Genomic DNA, 12,452 nt, shown 5'->3' with positions numbered 1-12,452 from the left:
CACACCTTCGTGTGGCAGACAAGTTCAACAATATGAATGTATATATCTCAAGATCTTGAGTTTCAACAAATCTGTTTAACAAAAACCAAACTCTAACAATAATCAACATTTTTTACATATTCAATCTCTAAAATTGAACAAATTTACAACACCAGAATAGACAGTCGTGAGCACTAGCAATCTAACACAAAAATAGTTTTAAAACATCAGAATCGCAATACCTAAGACTCCTGATAGCCTGGAAATTAAAACAGCATAACCTAAAAACTCACACGCACTATGATTCATGGCACCACAATAATTTGCACTCTCAAACTACAATACTCAAACCAATGCCACAATACATCACAGTGCATTTGCCCTACTAATACTCACACTCTTGTGCTTCAGGAACACTGCAAGTAATACAGTTTGCCCATACCCTAGGAACCAAGAGTGTGGACTGATCAAAGAAAGGGGAAAATTATAATCCATTGATTTTATCTAATCTTTAATCTGGTATTCCTGCATTATCCACCAAAACTGCTGATGTTGTATTATCAGATAATCCAGAGATAAAGCGCCTAAGCAGGATCGGGATGTGTTGTCTTAAAGAACATATGAGGAATTGTGCCCCATCATATTTTAGATTGTCAACAAATCAAGTAGCATAATCAATTAAATAAGCGTTCCTGAGACAATGTACAAGTTAGAAACCATGAAGGTTTATCAGATAATTGAAATTCATTGGAAAAGGCTGATATATAGGTAGTTTTAAAAATCAGTCAACATTCATACTAAACCGTACATAGGAAATTAGCATAGGACCCAATTAAATTGCCAAAATTAGTCATGCAGCATGAGGTCTGACTTAAGTCGCCCACAGCAGAATAGTAAAATGTTTGTAAATCCATGGTTTGCAATAAATCAGTGTGACTGGGATTGGCATGGCTTGGCTCCCAAATCCCTGTCATAAGGACTTAGTTCAATGCAGCAACATTGAATTAGGGAGACCAGTTGGACTGCAGCCCTGACACTGACCCACTGAACAGACTTGTGCAGGCAGTGTTTTCAGGTTACTGTTAGTCCTGCTCAAGTTTCAGGGATACAATGGCAATTCAAATCTTTCGTTCCTGAAGAACACACTAAAAGAGGGCACTATGAAACAGCGACATATAGGTTTAATTGTTTATTTTAAATCCTCAGTTTAGTTCATAAAATATTAATGGTACCACAGGATTGTAAATATGAGAGAAGATAGGCATGTTTAAGATACGTTAAAACAAGGAGAACATTACCATCATTTCAGTGAGCTGCTCCTAACATCCTAGCACCCTAATGCTATTTCTAAGCACTATATCAGATTTTAGCTAGAAGATTAAATAATTAAATCTGCCTTTGAATTTCTTCAGATGGGTTGCACAGCATACCTTTGAACATCTAGTTTAGTTGTTCCATATCAGAGCTCCTCTGGGAAAGCGAGAAAGTGCGCATTTGGTCAGGGACACCTTCAGCATGGCTCCCGAAGTCAGAAGTCAGAAGTCAGGTCTCGGACTGGGAGCAGCTTTAGCAGCAATCTGGCATGACTGCTGGTGATAATTCTAGGTTGTAAGTCTCTTCTAATCAATCGTTACATTCTGGGATTCAAATACAGTTTGACCAATGATTGTATCTCCTGTTTTCAAATTAAAATAGAGCTCGGAGACACTGTCTCTCTTACTAGATCTAGCCACATGTTTAACTTTTAGGTGCCATGTTGTTAATGCTCAAAGCGACAAAACATGTCAGCTTAGACTGTGAACAACCATGATGTACTTCACACTTTCTGTTACAAATAAACTGAATGCATGCCATGAAACTAATATAAGCAAACTAAAATAGAGACTATTACTGTGTTCACGACATCACCACCTGAACAGAAGAGCCAGTGACATTTTTGGTAAAGGGACTAACACATCGTCTCCCAAATGAAAATCCTGTATTTAAGGCCACTGGCATGTGGGCTGAGTCAAAGCCCCTCTCTGTAGTACTCCTGAAAGCTCTTTTTCATCTGCACTGTCAAGCCAGAGCTAAAACATACTTAAAAGGATATTGGGCACATTGCTTTTGTAATCTCCAGCAAAGACATAAGTTCAACTTGTGTGAATCTGCATTTCTATTTTTAAATAGTTAAATAGTCTGCCAGGATTTAGCCTTTGCACACCTAAAACATGCAGCCAATTGTTGTCAAAACTAAACTACTCAAAAAGATTATTTATATGTAATGCGTAAGCTAATTGAGATTTCAAAGTGCCCACAAATGAAATCAATGTTGTTTACTTAAACAGATAATGAATTAGCTGAAATAATACGGATACGCTGACTGTTTTTTACACTTGGGACCAGCATTGTATGTTTTTTTTTTTTCAACAGGCTTATGGAATTACTTATTTAATATCTGTATGTGATTGATTTTCATACATGCTAGAAAACAAATGGTGGCACATACAATTATTTTTAACCTGATACGTGACAAGTTGAAACTATCAGCAGTGGTTCCTCTGCAATGGAGGAGGAGCATCGCCCCACTGGCTAAGAGCCAGCAGCTGAAAAATAAAACTATATTTTATTATTGTTTTATTTTTCAGCAGCTGGCTGAGCCATTGTGTGAAGGGAAGGGTGGGAACGGGCCATGGGAGGGTGGGGACGGAGTGGAGGTCAATCAAAAGTTCGTATGTCAGTTTGGCAGGCCGTCTTAGGCCAGGCAAACTGACATGCGCACTTAGGTTTCTCCAACCCAGCTGTGTTGCACAGCTCGGTTGGAGAAAAAGCACAGTCTCCCAAGCACTGTCTGAGCGGCAGACCAAGCTGCTCAGACCAATCTTTGCTCTGCTCTCATGCCAGGCATAGTACGAGAGCAGCACCAGGATTGCTTGTGGAGCCTGTGGTGGTGTCCCAGGGACTCCTGGGACTCCATCAGGAGCCGGAGAGAAGAGGAGCAAGGTGGCTGACAACAGCAGGACAGGTATGTTTTTTTGTTGTATTTTTTTTAATCCCCCCTTGAGATTAATGGCAGCCGCAACTGGAAACTACTGAAACCTTTTTAACCGGATACTAGACAAGTCTAATCTATTAAGACATTCATTAATAAAATACATTTCCCCAAATGTGATCTCGATACAAACAGTTAATTTCCCTTCTCAATTTCATTTTCATATTTAGTTATTGCGAATAGGTGAAAATAGTTCCCTGTTTTCTGGCTTTCCATTCAGCACCCCAGCATTCCAGTTTGGTATGACCAGATATACCGGCCCCTCTATTCAGTCCGCAGGTCTGGATCAGAATTCCTGATATCGGCAGGAAGCCATAAGGCAAAATTCCCAGACCAAAACCTGAGAAAACCTTTCTAAAAAGATTAAGACGCAGAGAAGGGGTTCCATGTGTGAAATAAAACATTACTATTGTACATCATGCAAATCTGTATGTTAGCCTGGCCACTTGTAACCCATTTTGACTTGAGGTTGCAAGACCTGCAAGAGAAATATATTGTTTTGTATGGACTGTGACCAATGTCTGACGTTTGATAACTTGTCTTTTTTATACACTATTCATAATCAGTCAGTCAGAACAAAAGATATTACAGTTGGGACATTGGTGGATTTCTTGCATTAGTTAATGCCTATGGAAGCATGTACTGGCAAAGTCATTAGATCATCTCTAAGAGATGACAGCTATTGATTTTGCCAATGCATTTTTTAAATAAAGCACTTCATGTATTAACTCCTCTCCTTGCACCCAGGAGCCATAGAACTGTCTTGGAGGTGGTTCACATCATGATGTAATGGAGACAAGGAAGCATCCCTAGGAGGTAATGTGAATGATCTACTAACGTAAGTTACTTTATGATCTATTTAAATCCCTTTCAGTGCACACATTGATTAGCTCCCAGGGTTTGTGGTTTTATGTTAACCTGCTTCAAAACAATGTTATTGTCATTGCATGTAGAAAAAGTATATTTTTAATGAAATATACCAGCAAAACTTTAATGTTTTGAACTCGCACCAATACTCCCATAAAACGAATTTGAAGAATCATTTAAATTATTATAATAATAAATAGGTTTATATCTCCTACTGGCGGTCGCCTTTAGGTAGTTATAGTTATGACCTAGTTTCCATAGGAAAAGCATTTTTTGTTTTACTAATAACGTTAGCGCTGTTTGACAGATATTCACGAAATTTAAAACATTTTTAAACTAGTTTGCCAGTCACTTCAACTGCTGCCAGGAAAGTTTTGAGTGATTCGTCAATCAGGGGCCGAGAAAAAGGGGCCAGGGTGTCCCAAAATGTAATTACTAATAGGGATTTTAGACACGACTACAGCCCGAACTGTTGAATGCAACTATATCAAATTTGGCAGAAACTAGATCTTGGTCCAGAAAGATTGCTTTTTGTAATTTGGTGTAAATCTGTTCAGAAGTTTTGGAGTTATTAAAGAAAAAACATTTATGTGTATGTAGAGATGCGGAGGGTCTGCGGATCTGACAAACCTTAAACTGAGATCTGATTGGCTGCCACCACTTCAACCAAGAAGTGGTGGCAGCCATTTGGTATTTGGACTCGGCCAAAACCCAAGAAAAAATGCAAAACAAAACCCATAAAGGAGCAGCGTAGGAATTCCCTGACCCCCTAGACCTTGTAGTGGACCCCGTCTGGGGCATAAGACTTCATTTTTTTCTTACATTTTGCCACGGATTCCTAGAGGTTCCACTGATCTTTAGCAAAGAAAAAAAAGTGCAGTTTTCCAAACTTGTAAAATTTGTTTTATAAATACCCCTGACTCCCTGTGGGCCAGGTCCCCACATATTACATGAGTTATGACATCTTCTATGACATCATTGATATCACTGTAACATTTGCAATAACATTATTAATGAGAAAAATGTGCATGGCGGGGGTGTGAGTTATAGCTACCTTAGGGCATGAGTTATAGTTTCTTAAGATAAGTATATCTATAGCTGCTGAATTTCTATGGTTTTGTGTGTAGAATTCGAACCTAACTATAACATTGTTGTAACCTTTCAGTGAATAGCTTTTCAGCAGGTCTGAAGTCTCCACAGAATTAGCACATGAGGAACGTCATTATCTAATTTCAGCTTTGGTGAATTGGGTGCTTTCTAATCTATATTATTTCACAGAGGAAGTGATGACTAAATTACCCCTCAATCTATTAAGATGATGCTATGAAGATGTCTGGTGCAATCATGTATGTATGTATATGGTATTTCTGTAGTGCAAGCCTATTCAAAATGCAGCAGAGCGATGTACATGGTCAAAGGCAAGCTTAAAGTCTGTGAGTAATAAGAGAGGAAGCTGGGTTGTGAATGTTTAATGCTTTGTGTTGTAGTGTTCTTTTCATAGGTGCTTATACAACTCTTTCCTAAATTGGATCAGGGTTGGGGTGGTCCTAATATATACTGATATGTTGTCTTGGGTCCGTAAATGGAGAGGGCCTGTTGTCTGTCTTGAGTTTTCTTTTTAACACTTCTTAGTCTGTAGTCTCATTGTTTGGTGGCTATGGGTGTATCGGAAACCACCAGAGATGGTGAACTTGTCTGCAAGAACAAAAGGGTTCTGTTTTGTTATGCCTTTGTAAATGATGCAGCTGGTTTTGAAGATGGTTGGGGCTGGCAAGGGAAGCCACTGGAGTTCAATCAGGATGGGGGTGATGTGTTCATATTTCTTCAGATCCTGGTTAAAACATATTGCACTGTGCAAGTTGCCCTTAAGGAAAGCAAGTGTGGAGTCTGGGAAGTCATGAAGTAGAGTACTACCAGACTTCGAAAAATCATAAAAATGTTACTAGACACTCAGGTCAAGTAACTTGAATAATCTAATCGACCTAACTGTAATGTACTTGACCCATAAACGGGTATCAAATTATGTGATCCTAGACAAATATTTTAGTTTACAGAGTCGCCTTTTTCTTCATTCTCACATGAGTGCACCTTCAAATATGTGAGCTCAGCATTTCAGCTGTACAGAAAAAACTCTCTTTTTAATTAAATAGACTAAACATTTGCTCCATGTATAAACCCAATCTAGCCCACATATAGGGGACTCGTGATCCATGACTTGCCTCTTAGTTTGCTAATAGCATTGCTGGCAGGGCATGAGTGTTTCTAAGTTTGTTTAAACACTCACTTTTAATAAATATATTACTAAAGCATTATGTGGTAGCTTACTGTCATTTACAGACACTAAATTTCTAAGCAATACCCCAAAACCTTCCCACTAAAGTGCAGCTTTACTGATAAAACTATATAGCGTATTAATAATAATCTGTGAAAACTGGCTCTCAGAAAACATATTTATCCTTTGCACATCACCAAGTAAAGTGTTCTGATTTGTTTTCATCAAATAAAATAGGTTTCTCATCATGCAGAAGTGCAAAAATCTGCTTTTACAACTACTGAAATATATTTTGAAATGTTTGTACAGTTGACTTAGTTATTTGAATGTTGTGTTGGGAAAAACCTGCCACCATACAGCCTTTCATTTCACACTCTTTGTACAGCATGTCAGACAGTTCACCCTACAAAATCCTGGAACTTTGCAGTCAGAAGGATAATCAGTTGTAGGAAGACAAACTGACTTTTGACCTCTGTCTCTGAACACAGAGCAAGTGTGGCAAGTTAAGAAAGATTTAAAGGCATCTTTTTGCTCCTTCACTTTCTGACTGAACAGAACACATATTCTCCCCAGAAGGGATGAGTAGATCCTAAAGATAGCTCGATCTGATAAAATATGGCTCACCATAGCAAGTGGGCAAGTAGATTTTTTAAGGCCTGCATGCCACTATCAAGATATGGGAGCACAAGGACCTGAACAGCAATTTTGAATTCGCTTTCTGGAAGATTTGGTTTGACCTTCTTTAGAAGAGAGACTGGTACCAGGTCTGTGTTTTTGACTATATAGTCTTTGAGGGAGAGGTTAGTGTACAGGGTGAATCCAAGTGATTTGGCATTTGGTGAGAGTTGGGGTTCAAAGCTTTCAAGGTTTGTCATTGAGCCAGGTTTGTACTGTATCTTGTTTGTTGTTCTTGTTAAGTAAAAGGAATGCTGTATTTTTTTTGTAATAAATATTATTATTTTTAACTTACAATGGATGTCATGTACTTTAATACAGTAATTTATTTTCGTCAGTACATTCCCCAGTATGTGTTATCACAGTGTAAATATAATTTGTCCGAAACGCAGTACTTCCCAGTCATCCTTTATTCCGGCGGCTCATGCCCCTGGTAGCTCGACTCACAGACCTATTTCCATGAGGGATCCAGCCTACCAACACTGGATGCGTTGATAGCAGGCTTCAGGGTAATACCTCTTGACCCTCCCATACCAGTTCATATTAGTAGGAGTACTGTCTTTGTTGGTCAGGTACGCTCTGGACATCTAGGTCTGGATGTTGTACAAGCAGTGTTTGAGGCGGTGGATCCCTGAAGCAGAATATACTTTCTTTTAAGCTATGTATCAATGTCATATTGGCTAATCTTGATGCTGTTAACTGCAAGTAGAACACCAAGCAACTCCATGTAAAGGCTGAAGGTGATTACAGTTCTTTTATTTCTGCACCAGTTAGCCCTGATCTGGAGAAGAGCTACCCATCTATATTCTTTTGACAGTTTTAAAAAACTTTTTGTTGACTGTTTTTGGAATTGTGTCGAAGGGATGTCTACAAAGAAGACGAGTTTCAAGCCGTGTGGCGCCTGTCACCGCGCCATGTTGGTTATAGACACCCATCTGGTCTGTTTATGGTGTCTGGAGCTCGACCACGACTCACAACTATGATTTTTCTTGGACCTGAATTAGCAAGTGATGCTTAGGGGGTTGGCACCTGACTTCGTTCAGAAGTGTGCTACTTTACCACCGCCAAAGCAGACTGAAAAATATATGCAGGCTAATGGGATTTCTCCAGTTTAGTAGAGCTTGCTTTCCACACTATGCTGAGCAAGTGAAACCCTTGAATGATTTCCTGAAAAACATTGGATGAACGTTTTCACTGCTAACTAGGGTGGACTGCAAGCAAACATGCTAGAGACTAAATATCTACAGACTTGAAGTAATAAGCAAACCTAGTTGTTAGTTGTTCCTAGTCCTTCAGGCTACAGATACATAGTTTACAATGAGGCAAACCTCCATAGCTTACAGATCACTGCCGTACTTTTCAGCTGAAGAGCACTTCACTCCTACAGAAAACATTCTCAGTGCAGACAGTCATACTAAACAAGTGTCCCTTGGTGCAGGGAAACCAGATAATTATACTCTCTCCCATTTTTGGTAACTCCACTGCAGTGGCAGCTGGCATGTAAGGAAAGTGGTGGGTTGGGTAAATAGGGTTAGTAAAATAAATAAAGGAAAAGGCCATTTAACCTCCTGGCTTGTTGAATTACGTCCTCCTTGCTCTGTGGTTCCAGTCGTCTCTCCCCTAATCAGTCCTGGTGAAGCTCTCATGCTATTAAACAGCATGAGAGAAGCACTAAGATTAGAGGGAGTGGCCTCTCTCAACATTCTTGAGAGCACTGGAGGTCGGTCCTTTCTCTAACCCAGCTGTGTTAGCTGGGGTTAGAGAGGTTTAAAATGTGCATGTCTGACTGGCTGTTGCAAGACGGCCAGCCAAAGGGACGTGCACTTCAAACATAGTGCACAACTCCCTGTTGCCACTCAGCAGCATTTACCCCGCCCCATTCTGACACTCTGTTCTGAATGGGTTGGTGGAAAATAAAATGGTAATAAATAAACTTTATTACCATGTTATTTTTCATCTCTGGAGCATTTCTGGGGCATTTTCTAGTGGAGTGCCACTCCTCTGCTATAACGGAAAAGCAGGTCCTGCTCCATTGCACAGCTTGCAGAACTACATGCCCTGTTACTGCCCTACAGAAAGCTGATCTGTCAGTTCTCACGCTTATTATGTTGGAGTCAGCCTTTTGTGACCAAGGATATTATGTAGACTTACAGCATTTGGTGCCTTAGATAGTAAAAAGGGAAGTTAATAAAGAGTAAACAACTTTGGGAAAGGTGCTGTCTTACAGGATAAGGTTACTTTGGTCCAGGTACAGTGCAGAGTGGCCCATAAAATTAAAAGGATTTAGGCTAAATGGATCTCTGCAGCAAACATGGCTGCAAAAACAGTGGACCAAACTTTTAAGGTTGCTGCTGTTGTAACTTGATCTCAGACCAATATTGATCTGAAAAAGTTGTAGCAATGCAAGCAAAATTGAAAGTAGAAAAAAACCCTGATGCCTTTTCTTCCCAAGACTCCTACACCTTCCTTGATGATAATGTACCCATGATTTTCATACTTTGAGTCAGAGATAAACATATTTCTAATTAGCAGACAAGTCTAGATTAAACCAGGGCAGCTAATAAATAGTTGGTTTCTGTGCATGCTGGGTTAAGTGCTACTGTAATAATGATACAGCAATGGTACTGGTGGCCATATTTATCCAGTCTCTCAAAGAAATGTGTGGAGCAGTCAACAGTTTTCCAGCAGATAAAACACTGTACTGTTAGACCAGCGCAGAATTTCCTTACTACCTCTGATAAAACCTTCTGGGTTATTTATTTTTTTACCATGTCAGGCAAATCCCATGTGTAAATTGGTATAAATATATATACTGACTACTGTTGACTCCTGCTTTAAATTACTTTGGGGTTGCCCACAAAAGACAGCCACTACGTGAGCAGTCATAAAAGACTTGTAGTGCTTATTAGCAATGGGAGCAGTTCAAAACTTTCATTCACACCACAGTCCAATTTTCACCACCAGGGTATTCAGGGATGCTGTGTCTGCTATGACCTGGAATGTAACTGAATTGCAGTTATGCTGTGAGCAGCACCCCATATCCTTTGGTGGATGTAATTTCTTGGGAAAAGGTTCCTTATGAAATTATGGATCCAACAGAAAGATTCACATTCTGTATGTTTAAAAAGGCTCTCTAAATGATGTTCTAATTCATGTCCCCTATGCAAATACATGGGACATAAATGATATTAAACAACAGTAGTCTGATTTGTCCTCATACACATACTTAGAAAATGAAGAGCCTTATTTAAATCCTGGGATTTATTTAAATTAGTTCTGTTTTCATCATTATGGACATCACTTTATTCATAGAGCCGGTAGTCCCTGAGAAATATATAACTATACACAACGGGAATATTATGGGACTCCATCCATAAAGAGTCCTCAGAGTTTCTAGAAAAGGTACCCTTATTTTTACAGTAATGACAGGTGAGATCCATCTGCTTTTAATTGTTTACAAAAACCTGAAAGATTTCTGAATCACAGGTTCATATATTTTTCGCAATATATTTACAAGAAAGGCAGTCATATTCAGAAGGCAGTCATATTCAGAAAGAGAAGCTGTAGTCAAACTGGCAGGGAAATAATTCAAACAACATTTAAATGTATAGATAATGTTTTTCAGGCCCTTTCAAAAAGAATAAACAGGATCTCTCCATACTGTCATCAGCACCGAATCTTCTAAAACAAGATTTAAGTTATCTACAACAAGGGCATTTTTTAATTAATGCAATAACACAGTTAAAATGTGGATACTGCAAACCTTAAAAGCTGGTAAAATGCCCTGATAGCTTATAAACAAAAATGTTGTGTTTGATCCTTACAATTTGACCTCAGCTCAGAGAAAAATGCCTAAAATAGGAGGCATCATACAACCAATTAAACATTGAAGAAATATATATATGTGTGTTATTTACTTTTACCATTTTTAAGTTATACAGGCAAAGTACAAAAGAGCAACAGATACCTAATTAGCTTAAATGCATGCATCAAAAACAGTTACAAAGATCTGAAACTACTATCAGTGACATAAAGAGCTCACACAGGGGACCTCCAGCACCGCAGGAACTGGGACATGGCCATCAACATAGGCCCAATCTCATTGTTAAACTCATAAGTAATGTAATGAAGAGTGTACATATGTCCATTCCATGATTGGACTTCTAAGTAATTGGTATACAGCTACCATTATGTTGCATATCATTGAGAGTGAACAGGTATGCTCTTAATGATTCCCAAACGTCGTTAGGTTGTGCCACATGGGGGAGAGTAAGGCTTAGGTCTCGGATCACTCCTTGTACAGAGTAATATCCTTTAACCAGTCTTAAAAACGAGGGACTGTGCAGCCCCCATGCATTTACCTAGCATGATAATTGTGGCTGTTAGTTTACGAAATTCCTTTAGGATTGTTTTCACAAAGCCAAGTAACACCATGGTTGAGATGATCCGGAGTCTGTGGTCCATCATTTCTTTCACGGTTTGGATTATGTGTTCCCAGAATGTAGCCAGCCCGGGGCAATGCCATGGCAGGTGCATTTAGTCCTCCCTCTGGGCACCACATCTCCACATCTTGTAGACACATATCTAGCGATATACATTGGTGTAGGGGTTATACTAATCAGAAACTTCTTTGGTTTGCTGACAGTACTATTTCCACATCTCACCCATGACCATAGTTCTTGTGCAGCATAGAACAGTGTTTAATGGGAATGAGGGGTGAACAACAAAAGTGAAAGTGCCTTCCCTGTACATTTCACCATATGTATCTCTTTAAAGGGTCTAGTTAAATGAGAGTATGGGGCTTCCTGTAGAGGAAGTGGCAGTGTATTGCACCTTTTTCGATAACGACATGTGGCGCATCCCTGCTGTTGTGGAGCTAATGATGAATGAATTGCATTTGTGCCACTAGATAATACACTTTCAATCAATCAGGAATTATAAAGCGCAGCAAATCACTCGAAAGGGTATCCAGGCGTGTGCAGGTTCCAGAGTCTTATTCAAACAGCCAAGTCTTGAGGGCCCTTTGGAATTCCGGAAGTGAGATGATGGTTCAGAGGTGTGTGGGGAGGCTTTTCCAGGTTTTTTCTGTAGTTTGAGCTTGAGAGAAGGAGCATCCTTCACTTCTGCTTAGGTAGATGCAGAAAGTTTGGGCAAGTGAAAGGGAGGCAGAGTGTAATCTTCTCGACTGTTGGTGAAGTTCAGGTGGTGGTTAATGTATGCAGGTCCGTGGTTGTGTAGAGCCTTGTGTGCTTGGGTCAGCATCTTGAATTGGCATCTTTTCTGTACGGGGAGCCAGTAGAGTTGCCGGAGGTGTAGTGTGATGTAGGTTCATTAGGGAAGGCCGAGGAAGAATCTGGCTGCGGCTTTCTTTATGGTCTGAAGTCTCTGTAGGAGGTGTGCAGCGATTCCTGTGGAGAGGGCATTGCCTCTACAGTTGGCTGGTGATAAGGACCTGTGTCACAGTGCATTTCATGTGTAGAGGTAGCCACTTGAAGATCTTATGTAGCACAAAGTGAGGAAGCAGGCGGAGGAGACAGCACTGATCTGTGATTTCATGGTGAGCTTGTTGTCATTGATGACTGAGGTTTGTGGCGAGGATGGAGGGAGTGGATGTGGGTCCTAAGACTG

The 12,452-nt window shown here is 39.8% G+C and overlaps 1 protein-coding gene across 2 annotated transcripts in view; it reads left to right on the top strand.

Moving 5' to 3' along the window:
- Positions 1–12,452, top strand: part of NSUN7 (NOP2/Sun RNA methyltransferase family member 7) — a 1,148,229-nt gene that overhangs the window by 106,369 nt on the left and 1,029,408 nt on the right. The window contains exon 2 of one of the 2 annotated variants that reach the window (XM_069201939.1): positions 3,758–3,826. The gene's annotated coding sequence lies outside the window, so the exon portion shown is untranslated. Of the gene's footprint in view, positions 1–3,757; positions 3,849–12,452 lie in introns of both variants that reach the window. The other variant, XM_069201936.1, reaches the window with a different exon arrangement.

The sequence above is a fragment of the Pleurodeles waltl genome, chromosome 1_2, assembly GCF_031143425.1.
Source record: "Pleurodeles waltl isolate 20211129_DDA chromosome 1_2, aPleWal1.hap1.20221129, whole genome shotgun sequence".
NCBI lineage: Eukaryota > Metazoa > Chordata > Amphibia > Caudata > Salamandridae > Pleurodeles > Pleurodeles waltl.
Note: the sequence above shows the minus strand (reverse complement) of the source record. Positions and strands in the feature narration are given on the sequence as shown.